The 12,224-nt window shown below is 35.6% G+C and overlaps 1 protein-coding gene across 1 annotated transcript in view; it reads right to left on the bottom strand.

Moving 5' to 3' along the window:
• LOC6035690 (cationic amino acid transporter 3) overlaps positions 1-10,839 on the bottom strand; it is a 36,917-nt gene extending 26,078 nt beyond the window's left edge. Inside the window, exon 1 of the mRNA XM_001845772.2 lies at positions 10,203-10,839. The gene's annotated coding sequence lies outside the window, so the exon portion shown is untranslated. The remainder of the gene's footprint in view (positions 1-10,202) is intronic.
• Between the last annotated feature and the right edge of the window lie 1,385 nt (positions 10,840-12,224).

Raw genomic sequence — 12,224 nt, 5'->3', positions numbered from 1 at the left:
TTTTAAATTCAATGCCAGATAAATAAACATGAAATCTCTTGACAGCATAAACTACAGCTAATGTTTCTAATTCAAAACTGTGCAATTTTTTCTCAAATTCATCAGTTTTTGCTGAAAAACTTATAGGATGGAAATTATTATCATTTTGCTTTTGCAATAAAATTGCCCCAAAACCATAAGAACTTGCATCACAATGAAGCTGTGTTTCTGCTTTTGGGTTGTAAATAGCTAAAATTGGTGCAGTTATCAGTTTATTTTTCAATTTTTCAAATGCTTCTTTTTCGACATCATCAAATTTAAATTGTGAATTTTTCTTTAATAAATCGTAAAGTGGTCTTGCAATCGTTGCAAATCCTTGAATAAATTTTCTAAAATAGCTTGTTAATCCTAAAAACCTTTGAACATCTTTTATATTTTTTGGTTCTGGAAAATTGGAAACGGCTTCAATGTGCGATTTATTTGGCCTTCTACCTTTTGAGTTTATTGTATATCCTAAATAATCAATTTCGTTTTGGAAAAATTTACATTTGGATATATTTAATTCTAATAAATTTTTGCTTAAAATTTGGAAAACTTTTTCTAATGTTGTTAAATGATCTTCATATGTTTCCGAAAATATTAAAATATCATCAATATAAACACATAATTTTCCTGCATCTATAAGAGGTTTGAAAATTTTGTTAACATATCTTTGAAAAACTGCTGGAGCATTACATAATCCAAATGGAACACATTTATATTCATACTGCCCATTTGGAGTTACAAATGATGTATATTTTGTACTTTCAGGTTCAATTTTAATTTGATGAAATCCAGATTTCAAATCCAAAATTGAAAATAATTTCTTGTTCCTCAACAATTCCAGCAAATCTTCAATCAATGGTAAAGGATAATTATCTCTCAAAGTGTCTTTGTTTAATTTTCTGTAATCTACACACATTCTTATATCACCATCTTTTTTTGGAATTAGAACTATTGGACTCGCAAAAGGAGAATTACTTTCTTTAATTATGCCTGATTTCAAAAGTTCATCTATTTTTGTGTTGACTTTTTCTTTTTCCGAGTGTGAAAGTCTTCTCGGTTTGTAATGAAATGGTGTTCCAGTTTTTAGTGTTATTTTCATTTCGTATTTAATTTCCTGAGTTAATGGTCTTTTAAATTCTGAATAATTTAATTGATACACATTTTGAAATTTTGCCAATTGATCATCCCTTACATTACCTATATTTTCCAAAATTAATGGATCCAAAGGTTTTTTGATTTTTGAATCTTCGTTTCCAGGTTTCTCAGTTTTGAAAATGGGTGTTCTAAAAATTTTGATCTTATTTTCTTCAATAATCGTTTTTATTCCAGGCTTCATAATTATATCTCTTCCAATTATTGCATCGAATGAAGACAAATCCGTGTCAGCAACAACCAAAAATTCAGTTCTGAAACAAAAATGTTGAAAAGATACATCTGAAATAATTTTGCCTAAAATATTTAGTTTGTTTCCTCCTAATCCTTTAAAAATTTTGTTTTGTTCAAACCTCAAAATTTCAAAATCTAAAACTTTTGAATGTCGTACTAAACTAACCGGACTTCCTGTATCAAACAAAGCTTTTAAAGTTTTTAATGAATTTTTGAATTTTATATCTACCAGTCCATCAGATCCTTCCGTCTGTCCTACCAAGTCAGCCCTATCATTCTCATCCTCCACTGCTGCAATCCAGGCTGGTCCTCGGGTTGACGGTCCTCCAGACGTTGTTACCGCTGACGATCCTCCAAACGCTCCTCCAGGTTATCCTCTAGGCACGCGATTTGACGATCCTCCAAATTGCTTCGGTCCAAAGTCCCCCCCTTTTTGTTGTCCCCTTTGATTACCAGCGAAAAATCCACAATTGACTGCAACGTGTCCTGGTTGATTACAGTTGTAGCAAATCTTGGGCTTGAACACCGGCTTCAACTGCACCAAACCAAACGCTCTCACCAATCCAGCAACAGTTTGAAAACGGTTGATCCTTGCTTGATTTTGAAGTGTTTCATCTTGAATTCCTTCAATAATATACTCAACGAGCTCGATTTCTTCAAGGTTGAGCGATGCAGCAAGCAGGCATTTGTCATTGGCGTAGTCCAGAAATTTTTCATTGGGCATCCATCTTCGATTTTCCATTTTCTTCCTCACCACGAACTTGCTTTCGACCGATGTAAAAGTGATTTTCAAAATTTTCAAAACTTCTTCAAATGGCTTTAACAGCAACTCTTGCGTCATGAACCACTTTTGCGCACTGTCTTTAAGCTGCTTCAAAATCACCAACTTCATGACCTCTTCGTTAACTGCAAATATCCGTTTAGCGTACTTGATGCTGTTGATGAAGTGGTCCACATTTTCCCCAGGGTTCCCGGAGAAACACGGGAGAATGCTTGAAATTTCATCCAGCTTCACTGTACAGTTTCTCGCGTCTGGAACAGGAAAATGAGCGCCAGGGACAGGAATTCCAGCGCCAGAGACAGAAATTCCAGGGCTTCTAGCTGCACCTTGACCAGCTTGACCAGAAGAAAGCGTAACTTGACTTCCAGACATGCCTTGACCTTGCGCGCTTGCACCTTGGCCAGACGTAACCGTTTCTTTGCTTCTTGACAAAACTTGCTCGGTCCGACTTCGAGACGAACCAGTAGCTTGTCCAACAAAAACTTCTTCACAACTTCTTGACCGGCCAGAACCAACTTCAGCTTGATCTCCGCAATCTTGATTAGTCAGAGGAGGAAATTCTTCTCCGATATCCTCTGACTGTTCTTCTTGGGATGGCTTATAGCTTCGCAGGAACATGACTTCTATCCCACTTCTGAACTTTTAAAGACGTCTGTTCAGGTTGAAGGCTTTATTGAGAATGATCCTAAAGTTACAATGTTGGGACCTCAATAGCTTAGTCATAGCTTGCTAAGTCATGGACTACTTAAATCTTAGCTAAGCTAGTATATTACAACAAAAACGTAGTACTAGGTTTCTGTCAAACTTTAAATTGTTTACATGTTTCATCACAAAATGTGCATAGTGCCCAAGGGGTGTAAATACTTTTTTTACATACTGTATATCAAAGTTTTGTAATTGTCTGCTCTACAACTTTATAGAACATTTTTACACTCTAAAAAATAACTCTGCAAAGTTAGAAAAAACACGAAATTTTAAAATGAAAAATTTTATTCTAAATGAAAAAATGACCCTTCTGGCTCAATGCAGATTCGAAAAGTACATTAAAATTTCCCATAAAATGACATGTTCCAAAAATTTTTACAGTCGAGTAACGGAAAATGGCGGAGTTTTTTAAACTTTTTAAGCGTTTTCAGAATTCTGAGTACGCCATCAAATCGGGCGTCTAATTTTACATAAAAGTCCCTTTGACACCAAATTTCTATCTCATCACCGTTTCAGGCTGCAAATTTTTGCAAAACACCTCTTTATTCGCATGTTCAAAAATGGAAGGGGTCGTACCGCCCCTCTGTCACGAGAAATCAAAAAACGGACCTCGGATTCGTGATCAGGTACAAAAGTTACCCTTTAAGACAAAGTTTCACGCAAATCGAAGAGGAGTCGGGGCAACTGCTCAATTCAGGAAATCAATTTCCTGAGTTCCCTGAGCAATTTTTGAACAAAATTATTGTCGGGCAGATTAGAGATATATAATCTTAAAAAAAAGGTTTGCGTCGGCTTTAAAATGAAGTATCATTTTTAGAAAGCTTATTCAAATCCCTTTATCATTAAAAATAAGTTTCATTCCAATGAAATCTGACCTAAACATAAAATCTTTCAACTAAACTCCAAGTTTTCATTTATTTTTTTTTTAAAAAAGGCTAGACTAGAAATTCAGTAAAGCATATAAAAATCATGTAAGTGACTAAATATCAAGATTGAATTTAGTTTTTTATGAATTGATGAATGATGAAATGTAAAAAAAATAGTTCTACACATTTAAATATCTAATAATAGATGAATAAGAAAAATAAGTTATCTTAGTTATAATGTCTTTGTGTACTACAGGGTTTTCACAGCAATTGAAATTTGATCCGGAAATCTAGCAATAAACCTTGAATTCCCAAAAATACAATCTGGAATAGCGCTCACAATGTGATTTCAATTTGAATTGAAACACAATACCAGTCACCGATTAACCTGCCATCAATCAATCGGCAGAATGTCACACTTTTGATAAACTTTACGCGCGCGCGCAAGACCCCCTCCCACCTCCGCGGCGTTCTGGCGTGTGTACGCTGAGCTCATAGATCTCCAGACGTTGCACTCTTGCCAGCGTAGACTTAGGCTGTCATTATTATACTCGCAAGCAAATAAAAGATAACTCAAGGCAGCTCATCAGCACACAAGCTAAAAGTGATTGTCCTCTCTTTCTTGCCGGTCAATTTCCGCCCACGACCGCTTATCAAACTGCAAGCTTGAACTTATTCGCGCTCATTATATTTAAGGCCACGCGGGAGAGTATGAGGAACAATTACGTCTTTTTATCGCGCGCGCAATTCTTCCAGGAAGAATAAGCTCAAATTTTGCCTCCTGCTCAGCTGATTACACGCGCGAGACGATGACAATTTAAATTCCATTTTTTTTTAAGGTACATTGTACTACTGAACCCAGCTCAGCTGACCACTTAAGTCCCTCTCATGTACGTAAATTCCCATTTTGAGGGCCAGATTCCTCGCAAAGCTGCTGCTGCATTTTTCATGAAGCACTTGAAAAGCAACTCTACAGAGATCAACCCATACTAAAAATGGGGTGTGAGCTCAACAGCAAACTCGTTCGCTAGTAACTATATTTGCACTTATTGGCAATAAAAGTTGACCACTAGGAGCAAGTGCACGCGGATAAACCAGTTCTAAGGTCTGGTCTAAGTGCAGCAGTGGTACTACTCTCAACAGTCGGTAAGTAGGACCACTTAAGTTTAAAACAAGTTTTCTTATCAATGGGCTGCGGTGTGAATTGGAATGAAAACGTGTTGGTTTTATTTGACCAATTTTGTCGATTTTATATGAGTAGCAAATACCAGTTTATCGTTTAAAAACACTTCAATTATCGAATTGTCCGGTTACTATGTTGGTTTTGCTTTTGAAACGTGTAGTAAAATGCGTCAAAGAATTGTGACGCACTTGATTTATAGTAAAAACAACATTATGACACCAAAATTTCTCCTTAATCCACTACTAAATGATTCAAATCGGTTATGCAAACCATTCAATACGCCCTTAATGAGTGCTCCCTTAACTTCCACGTTTAGTTACCGTGTTTAACGAAATGTTTTGATTTTAATTTAATTGAAAGCATATATATCTTTCACTTTTAATTACCTCGGCCACCGGTAAAACCCCTCAACAAAGGCAATTCTCTCAGCGGGATTCCCTCCCATCGCTCCCTCTGCCCAATCAATTAAAGTCGCGTGGCTTGGGCGCGAAAATGCCACGATCGCCTGGCGCGCTGCTGATGGAGAAAGTCAATTCAATCCAGCAAGCAAAGCGCAAACGTCTGCATTAAGTGCGGCTCTCATTGTTGGCATATGAACAAACGATGTTGTGAAACATGATGAACACTTTTCGTAAATCTGTGTATTTATAAATTCAAAAATTTACAGGATTATCTACAAGGTATCTGATAAATACTTCCATAACATTTTTTTTTTACGAAGGAATGCAGTCAATTATGGTTGTAGCGTTCTAGGTTTAAATACCTAAATAATATGAACCTGGTACAGTCCAGACTCAATTAACCGAAGGCCTTGGCAAAATTTTACTTCGGATAATCGAATCACGAACAAACCGTTTTGTTTAAGCTCAACAAGCTTTAGTATGACCCCTAAACTACTCTGAAGTGATTTAGAATTTTTAAATCCAAGATGACGGCCCAAATGGTTGTGATGAAATATTGAAAAATACATATTTGCAATTCCGTCGTGAAACTACTTACTTTTCCTGTCATTCTTGAACGACGAAATAGCCTACATTTCTGTACCAAAAATAACAGAATCGAATAGCAACACTTTTCAAAATAAATGCTGAAAAGCACTACTTTTCAGCACTCAAATGGGTGCTGAAAAGTTTAACTTTTCAGCACTTGTTTAACTTTTCAGCACTTGTTTCGAAAAGTAAAACTTTTCAACATTTTTTGATTTAAACGATTGATTGACAAAATACATGAAAATTTGACATAAATATTCACTCAGTGTGTGTTTTTTTGGAATTGCAAAACATGTTATATGGAACTCGTTGCAAAACTTGATTTTTTCAGCACTCTTCGTATTTATCCAACTCGGTGAACCTCGTTGGATAAATGTACGACTCGTGCTGAAAAAATCCTCTTTTTGCAACTTGTTGCATAAACTACTATTTTTTTTAATTTTATAGGCAATCAGCCATTCAAATTTGACTAAAATCGGATCGATGAACTCGAATGTGATGTTTAAAGAAACAAAACAAAAATATAAGAATTTTGTTTTTGTTCGTGATTCGATTATCCGAAGTCCCATATAAACATTCGGATAATCGAAACATTGGATAATCGAGGCTTCGGACAATCGAGTCTGGACAATACGAAGAACTACTATGAAAAAATGCTGTGAACTTCGTAAACTCGAAAAATGTATCAAGGCTATATCCTGCTCTTGATATAAATTATTCATAAAAGTTCGGTCGCACCTTCATAACGTCATGATTCAAAATCCGGACACTTAGTAATAAATTGGAAATATTGAAATATCATCAGGATGTAGTATAAACAGTCACTTTTAAGAGAATTCATGCAAAATATGTCTTTTCTAAAAAAATTTCATCAGCATTTGAAAATTAAAATGACTTGTTGTGCTTCGAATCCCGGACACTGATAAAGGCTGATTCGAAATCCAGACACGTTTGCTTCGAATTCCGGGCACTCGATTTTTCTATTAAATCGCACAAATTTGGACTGAAATGTTAGTGAATGGCATTCTTTAGGTCTCAAATAAGCTGTTTACATCAAAACAATCGAAATTTTATATAAAATGTCATGATTCCATTATCCGAAGTCCCATACAAACCTTCGGATAATCGAGTCTAGACTGTACAGCAATTCCCCACGAAAACAGCATGATACGAAAAAAGGCTCAAAATAATTGGACCCGTATTCTTTTTTTTTTTTTTTTCATAACTCCACGCCATTTCAACCAAATTTAGCTCTCCAGGACGCAAATAAAAGGTAGTTGATTGGATTTTTAGAGAAAAATAGTTTGTAGTTCAAAAATCTACCCTTTTATTTGAAAAGGTCGTATGACCCGCGATTTTCGAGGTCTCGAAAGCAAAGAGAATATCTTCGAACAATTTTACATAACATCAAAAAATGGGAAAGTTTCATAAACGGGATTCCGAGATATGATGTTTTTTTTTAAACAAAACCTGAATTTTTTGACGCGCCCCACGCAAGAGCGGAAAAATGACGAAAACGGGAAGAAACAAATGTTTTCAATAAACTCCGATAATTTTAAAATTTCAGTGTTGACCTATACATTTTTGGGTACTAAAATTTCCTTAATTGGGTGCTAAAGCCCTATGTCAATTCTGTAACAACTTTTCAATAGGGCGAAACCCTCAGATGTAAACAAACTGAGTTTTTGTCAGAATCATATAAAGCGAACAAATTGATTCTAAAACACCCTCCATAATCACAAAATTCCGAAAATACGTAGTTTTACAAGCAAAAAACAAAAGGGCTAATCAACAACATCAATCAAAACAAACCAAATTGAGTTTCCGCCCTTGTGTTTTCATCCAATCACGAGGGGCGAATGTAGTGTTTTCTGCAAGTTCCGACGTATATTTAGAAACACTAAATTTTCGTTATAATTTAGTGAATTTTAACCTGAGAATCCTCAAAATGGATCAAAATGTATGTTTTTGATGTCTCTGACCACAATTCCACAACAAACACAGATTTGTATGATCCTAAATACATAACTTTTTAATTTCAATCATTGTAGTATCGGATCTGGTCTGGATTCACAATCTAGATGTGAAGGTTCATAATTTACCGGTTCTTGGGACATCCGGGGATTCTGGGTCGAGCAGTTGCAGGGCAAAAAGTTAGTGTAGGGAGGTTTAGGAGGAATGCCGTACAAAATCATCGCCTCCGTATCCATCGAAGCTATGCAAAGATTGAGAAGGCAGGATGGTGTTTCCCACTTCCGGCGGGGACACCCCAATGAACGTCACTTCAATATAGACCACATCATCAAACCAACTTGCTACTTACGGTGTATCCTAGCTCAACGAGTCTTGGCCTGAACCGGACTCCTTATGAAGGCTTTCTAGACCAATTTTTTATCACTGAGGTTGCAAATATCACTGTATTATCACTGACTGTAACGTTTCACAATGATAAAATAGTTGTTTCACCACTTTTTTCTTTAAAACCCGAAAAATGAACAAAAAACAAAAGGGCGAATCTGTTGTTTACTTTTGCTTTGTGGCGTAACCTGACGGGCTAAACCATTGTTTTGGTTGAGTGGGTGGCGAATACGGTGGGGCGAAAATGGAGGCACGCTCTTCAAAAAGGCGTAATTTGTTTTTCTCAATTTTTAATAGCAAAAACACCTTAATTAATTTCAAATTGCTCTCTATGATGAAATTATTGCTATTTTCTATTACGTTTAGAAAAAAATGATGGTTTTCATGCTTTTTTTGTGAAAATAGGAATTGATCGGAATTGCAAAATTTTGAATGTTGATTTTCTCGAAACGGCAGGATCGTAGGTTTCGCCCTTTTGAAATGTTGTTACTGAATTTTTATGTACAACGGTAAACAAACACGATTAAAAACCATTTCTGATCACTTTTTTTCATTTTATTGCAAAAAATATTGACAAAACAACATTTTTTCGATGGATGAACTATGGTCCCCTTGGAGCGAGCTGTCAAGTAGGAACTGTTCTGTCAAGAAGGACCGCGAGGTTAATTTTTCCAAATTGATTTAAAAATCCTTTTTAAAATCTTTGTGGTCGTACAAAGGGTCATTATACTAAGAAAAATAAGCTTTATCGCTGTAAACAAAAATATCAGCAATCTAAGCATCATTTTAGGACCCAATTGAAAGACGCAACATGAGTGAGGCAACAACCATGTGCACATATGTGAATTTAGTTATTTTTTTGGTTTCAACAAATATTAGAAATTAAAAAAATTAAGATTTTTAATTGAACTTTTAACCAAACCTCAAAATTTGGACCAATTTGGTAAAAATTTTATAGCACCTCATTCGACATTTTTAATTTTTTTTATGGGATTTAAAAAAATAATGTAGACAATTTTGCACTTTTAAATCTTGTCGAGGAAAAAATACGAATTCGCGTTATTGATAGTGCATACATTTTCTAATGTTTGTTTATGAATTTTTAATTAAATATGGCCCTTATAAACTTTAGATAAATTTTGAATATTGGGACCACACATAGGAAAAAGACAACAAAAAAACGTTGGGAAAAAATATTTCCATAAATTCATAAATATTTTTGTTTTTATCTTAATTGTACAGTCCAGACTCGATTATCCGAAGGCATTGGAAAAAAATCACTTCGGATAATCAAGTCATCGGATCAAGAAAAAATTTTCACTGCTTATGAAAACTGTCAGCTTAAGTATGACCCCTTAACTAATCTAAAGCTTTTTAGAATTTTAAAATCCAACATGGCGGCCAAAATGGCGGTGATGAAATATTTAAAAAATGCATTTTGAAATTTGTTAGGCAGTCTGAGAACTCGAATTTGATGTGAAAACTAAGAAAATAAAAATACACGACAAACAATTTGTTTTCGTGATTCAATTATGCGAAGTCTCAAACAAACCTTTGGATAATCAAAACTTTGGATAATCGAGGATTCGGATAACCGAGTCTGGACTGAATTGATGTTCAAATACAATGCATGCTTAATATTTTCTTGAATAAATAAATACTTTGGACTTAAAAATAATTTTAAAATAAAAGCACAGATAAGTCAACAAAGAAAACAAGCTGCAAAAAAATACTAAAAGTTTTAACTAAATATTTCTAAAAATTGTAAAAAAAACATGTATGCCTCACAAAACATCAAAAAAGATTCGGGCCCATAAAAAACATACAAAAAAGGTAAACAGTCCGGAAACCTCTATCGATCATCTGTACCACCATATAAGAAAAATGTGGAAAAAAACAAATTAACTTACATTTCAATCTCGATATCACTCCTCTGCGCGAATTTGGCCTTCACGGATTACCGCGCACACGCCAAATACGATTTAGTTCAACTGGTTTTTCTCTAAACAACAATCTTTTTTATACACCTTCCTCCTTCTCACAGCTTCTCAACAGCACTTCAAATCACTTAACTAAGTTAACCCCTTGCGGCTATAGGGTTAATTAGCAAATCCCAAACCACACAGAACACAACACTGAACACTGAACTCCAAAAGGGCAGGTAAGCCGGCTACACTCTCGAAGCAAGGTTTAGGCTTCAACGGAATAACAAAAAGAAAACTAAACCGCACTTGCCCACGTCTAGACCCGAACTGAGCAACCCCACTCAACACCTTGGGCTAGGAAGCCTCCTCCACTGTGGTGTTTGGGCCAAACTTGTGAACCGGACGACAACTACATCTCCTCACTCTCTCGCCGCGAAACCAGCTGAGCAAAGTGATCAACGACACACACACACAGCACACCTTTGAACGCAAAACACACCTGGTTAAGGTGGTATGTTTTTTTAGTAGACGCGACTAGATTAAGCTGGTATGGACTAATGGTTGGTGGTTGGTGTGGTCGTGTAGACGAACGTTGGAGTATACTACACCAATACCTGATCACTGTGCGGAGTCATTGTTTCGCCGTTGAAAGCCGGTCGTGATCTACGGCGATCGGCGAAAGCATTTGCCGGTATGGGATAAGCAACAAGCCTTTGAGTATATTAGTTTATCTTTTAATAGGGTTAGCTTAGAAACTTAAATTCTTTTAATTTGTTATTGTAATAAAATCACATTTTATTGATGTAATTGATGCTGTTATACTATAACGTTATAAATCGTCGCCGTCGTGCTTACTTGTCGTAGGTGCATTTTAGGCTAAATTTAGCTAAGAACGCCATTTTGTGCAGCTCACAATGTCTCACCTTTTGACCTTCACAGATCCCAAAGTTCAATTTCAATCCTGAGATATTCAACGAAATCCGAAAAAAGAACTCCGAGCATTTGAAAGTAGTTTCAATCTTGTCGTGCTATCTTGTCACTCCCTGAAAATTGATGTAAGTGCGACAACTGGCCAAAGGGATTTCAGGATAGACTACCGTAAACATTCGTAAATTATAACTCGGGACTCCAGCAACCAACTTCAATCAAACTTCGGGACAATGCGCATAATGGTCAGCCAAGCAAAACGTATTTGTTATTGTTTACATTGCGTGCTTTCGTTTTTGTTTATTCAACATTTGCGTGGTTTTGTCAATAAATTTACATTTTTGCTCTTAATTCGAAAAAAACAATGAATTCAAACGTGGTTTTCGGTGTGGTGATGACATTTAACGTCCTTTATAAGACCCTTGCCTTACTTTTGGTTTAAATCCATTCAAAAGCCCAAAACCAAGGGTGGCCCATTCTGCCCCCTGGCCATAAAAACTTGTAACGCTTAAGATTGCATTAATCTAGTCGATAAATATTTAATCGATGTTTGCAGTTGAATCGACTTTAACACTTAAACCACTTAAACGCTAAGCCCAGGTAGTGATTTTCCAAAAATTACTTCTTACTTTTGTTTCCGGATTGGCCTCTTTTTTTGAACTTCAAGAAGGGGAGAAAAGAGGGCCAGTTTAAACGGAGATATTCCGGATTGTAGATTGAAAATCAGGTTGGTTCATGATTGGGTTGTTTCTGTTTTTTTTTTTTTTTTTTTGGGTAGAACCAAGACTCTTTTTGTTTATATAATTTTTGATAGAAATGAACCGAATTTTGTGAGACAATGAAGTCGTTTTGCTTGATAAAGTCCTCCTTACATCATCGATGATCGGAAGGTACTCCGACGAAGTTTGTTTGGAGAATCGCAATCGAATTAATTATTTATTTAAATCTTTATATAGGTATCTATCTTTCCGCAGAAACCTGCCTAAAATTTTATTTTTTATTTTTTGCATTTTGTAGGGGAAATCTACCCATTTTAATCCTTATAAGCGGTCGTGTTTGAATGATGCTGGATAATCTAGA

Source organism: Culex quinquefasciatus, chromosome 2, assembly GCF_015732765.1.
Source record: "Culex quinquefasciatus strain JHB chromosome 2, VPISU_Cqui_1.0_pri_paternal, whole genome shotgun sequence".
Lineage (NCBI taxonomy): Eukaryota > Metazoa > Arthropoda > Insecta > Diptera > Culicidae > Culex > Culex quinquefasciatus.
This window is presented reverse-complemented; position numbering and strand designations above follow the sequence as displayed.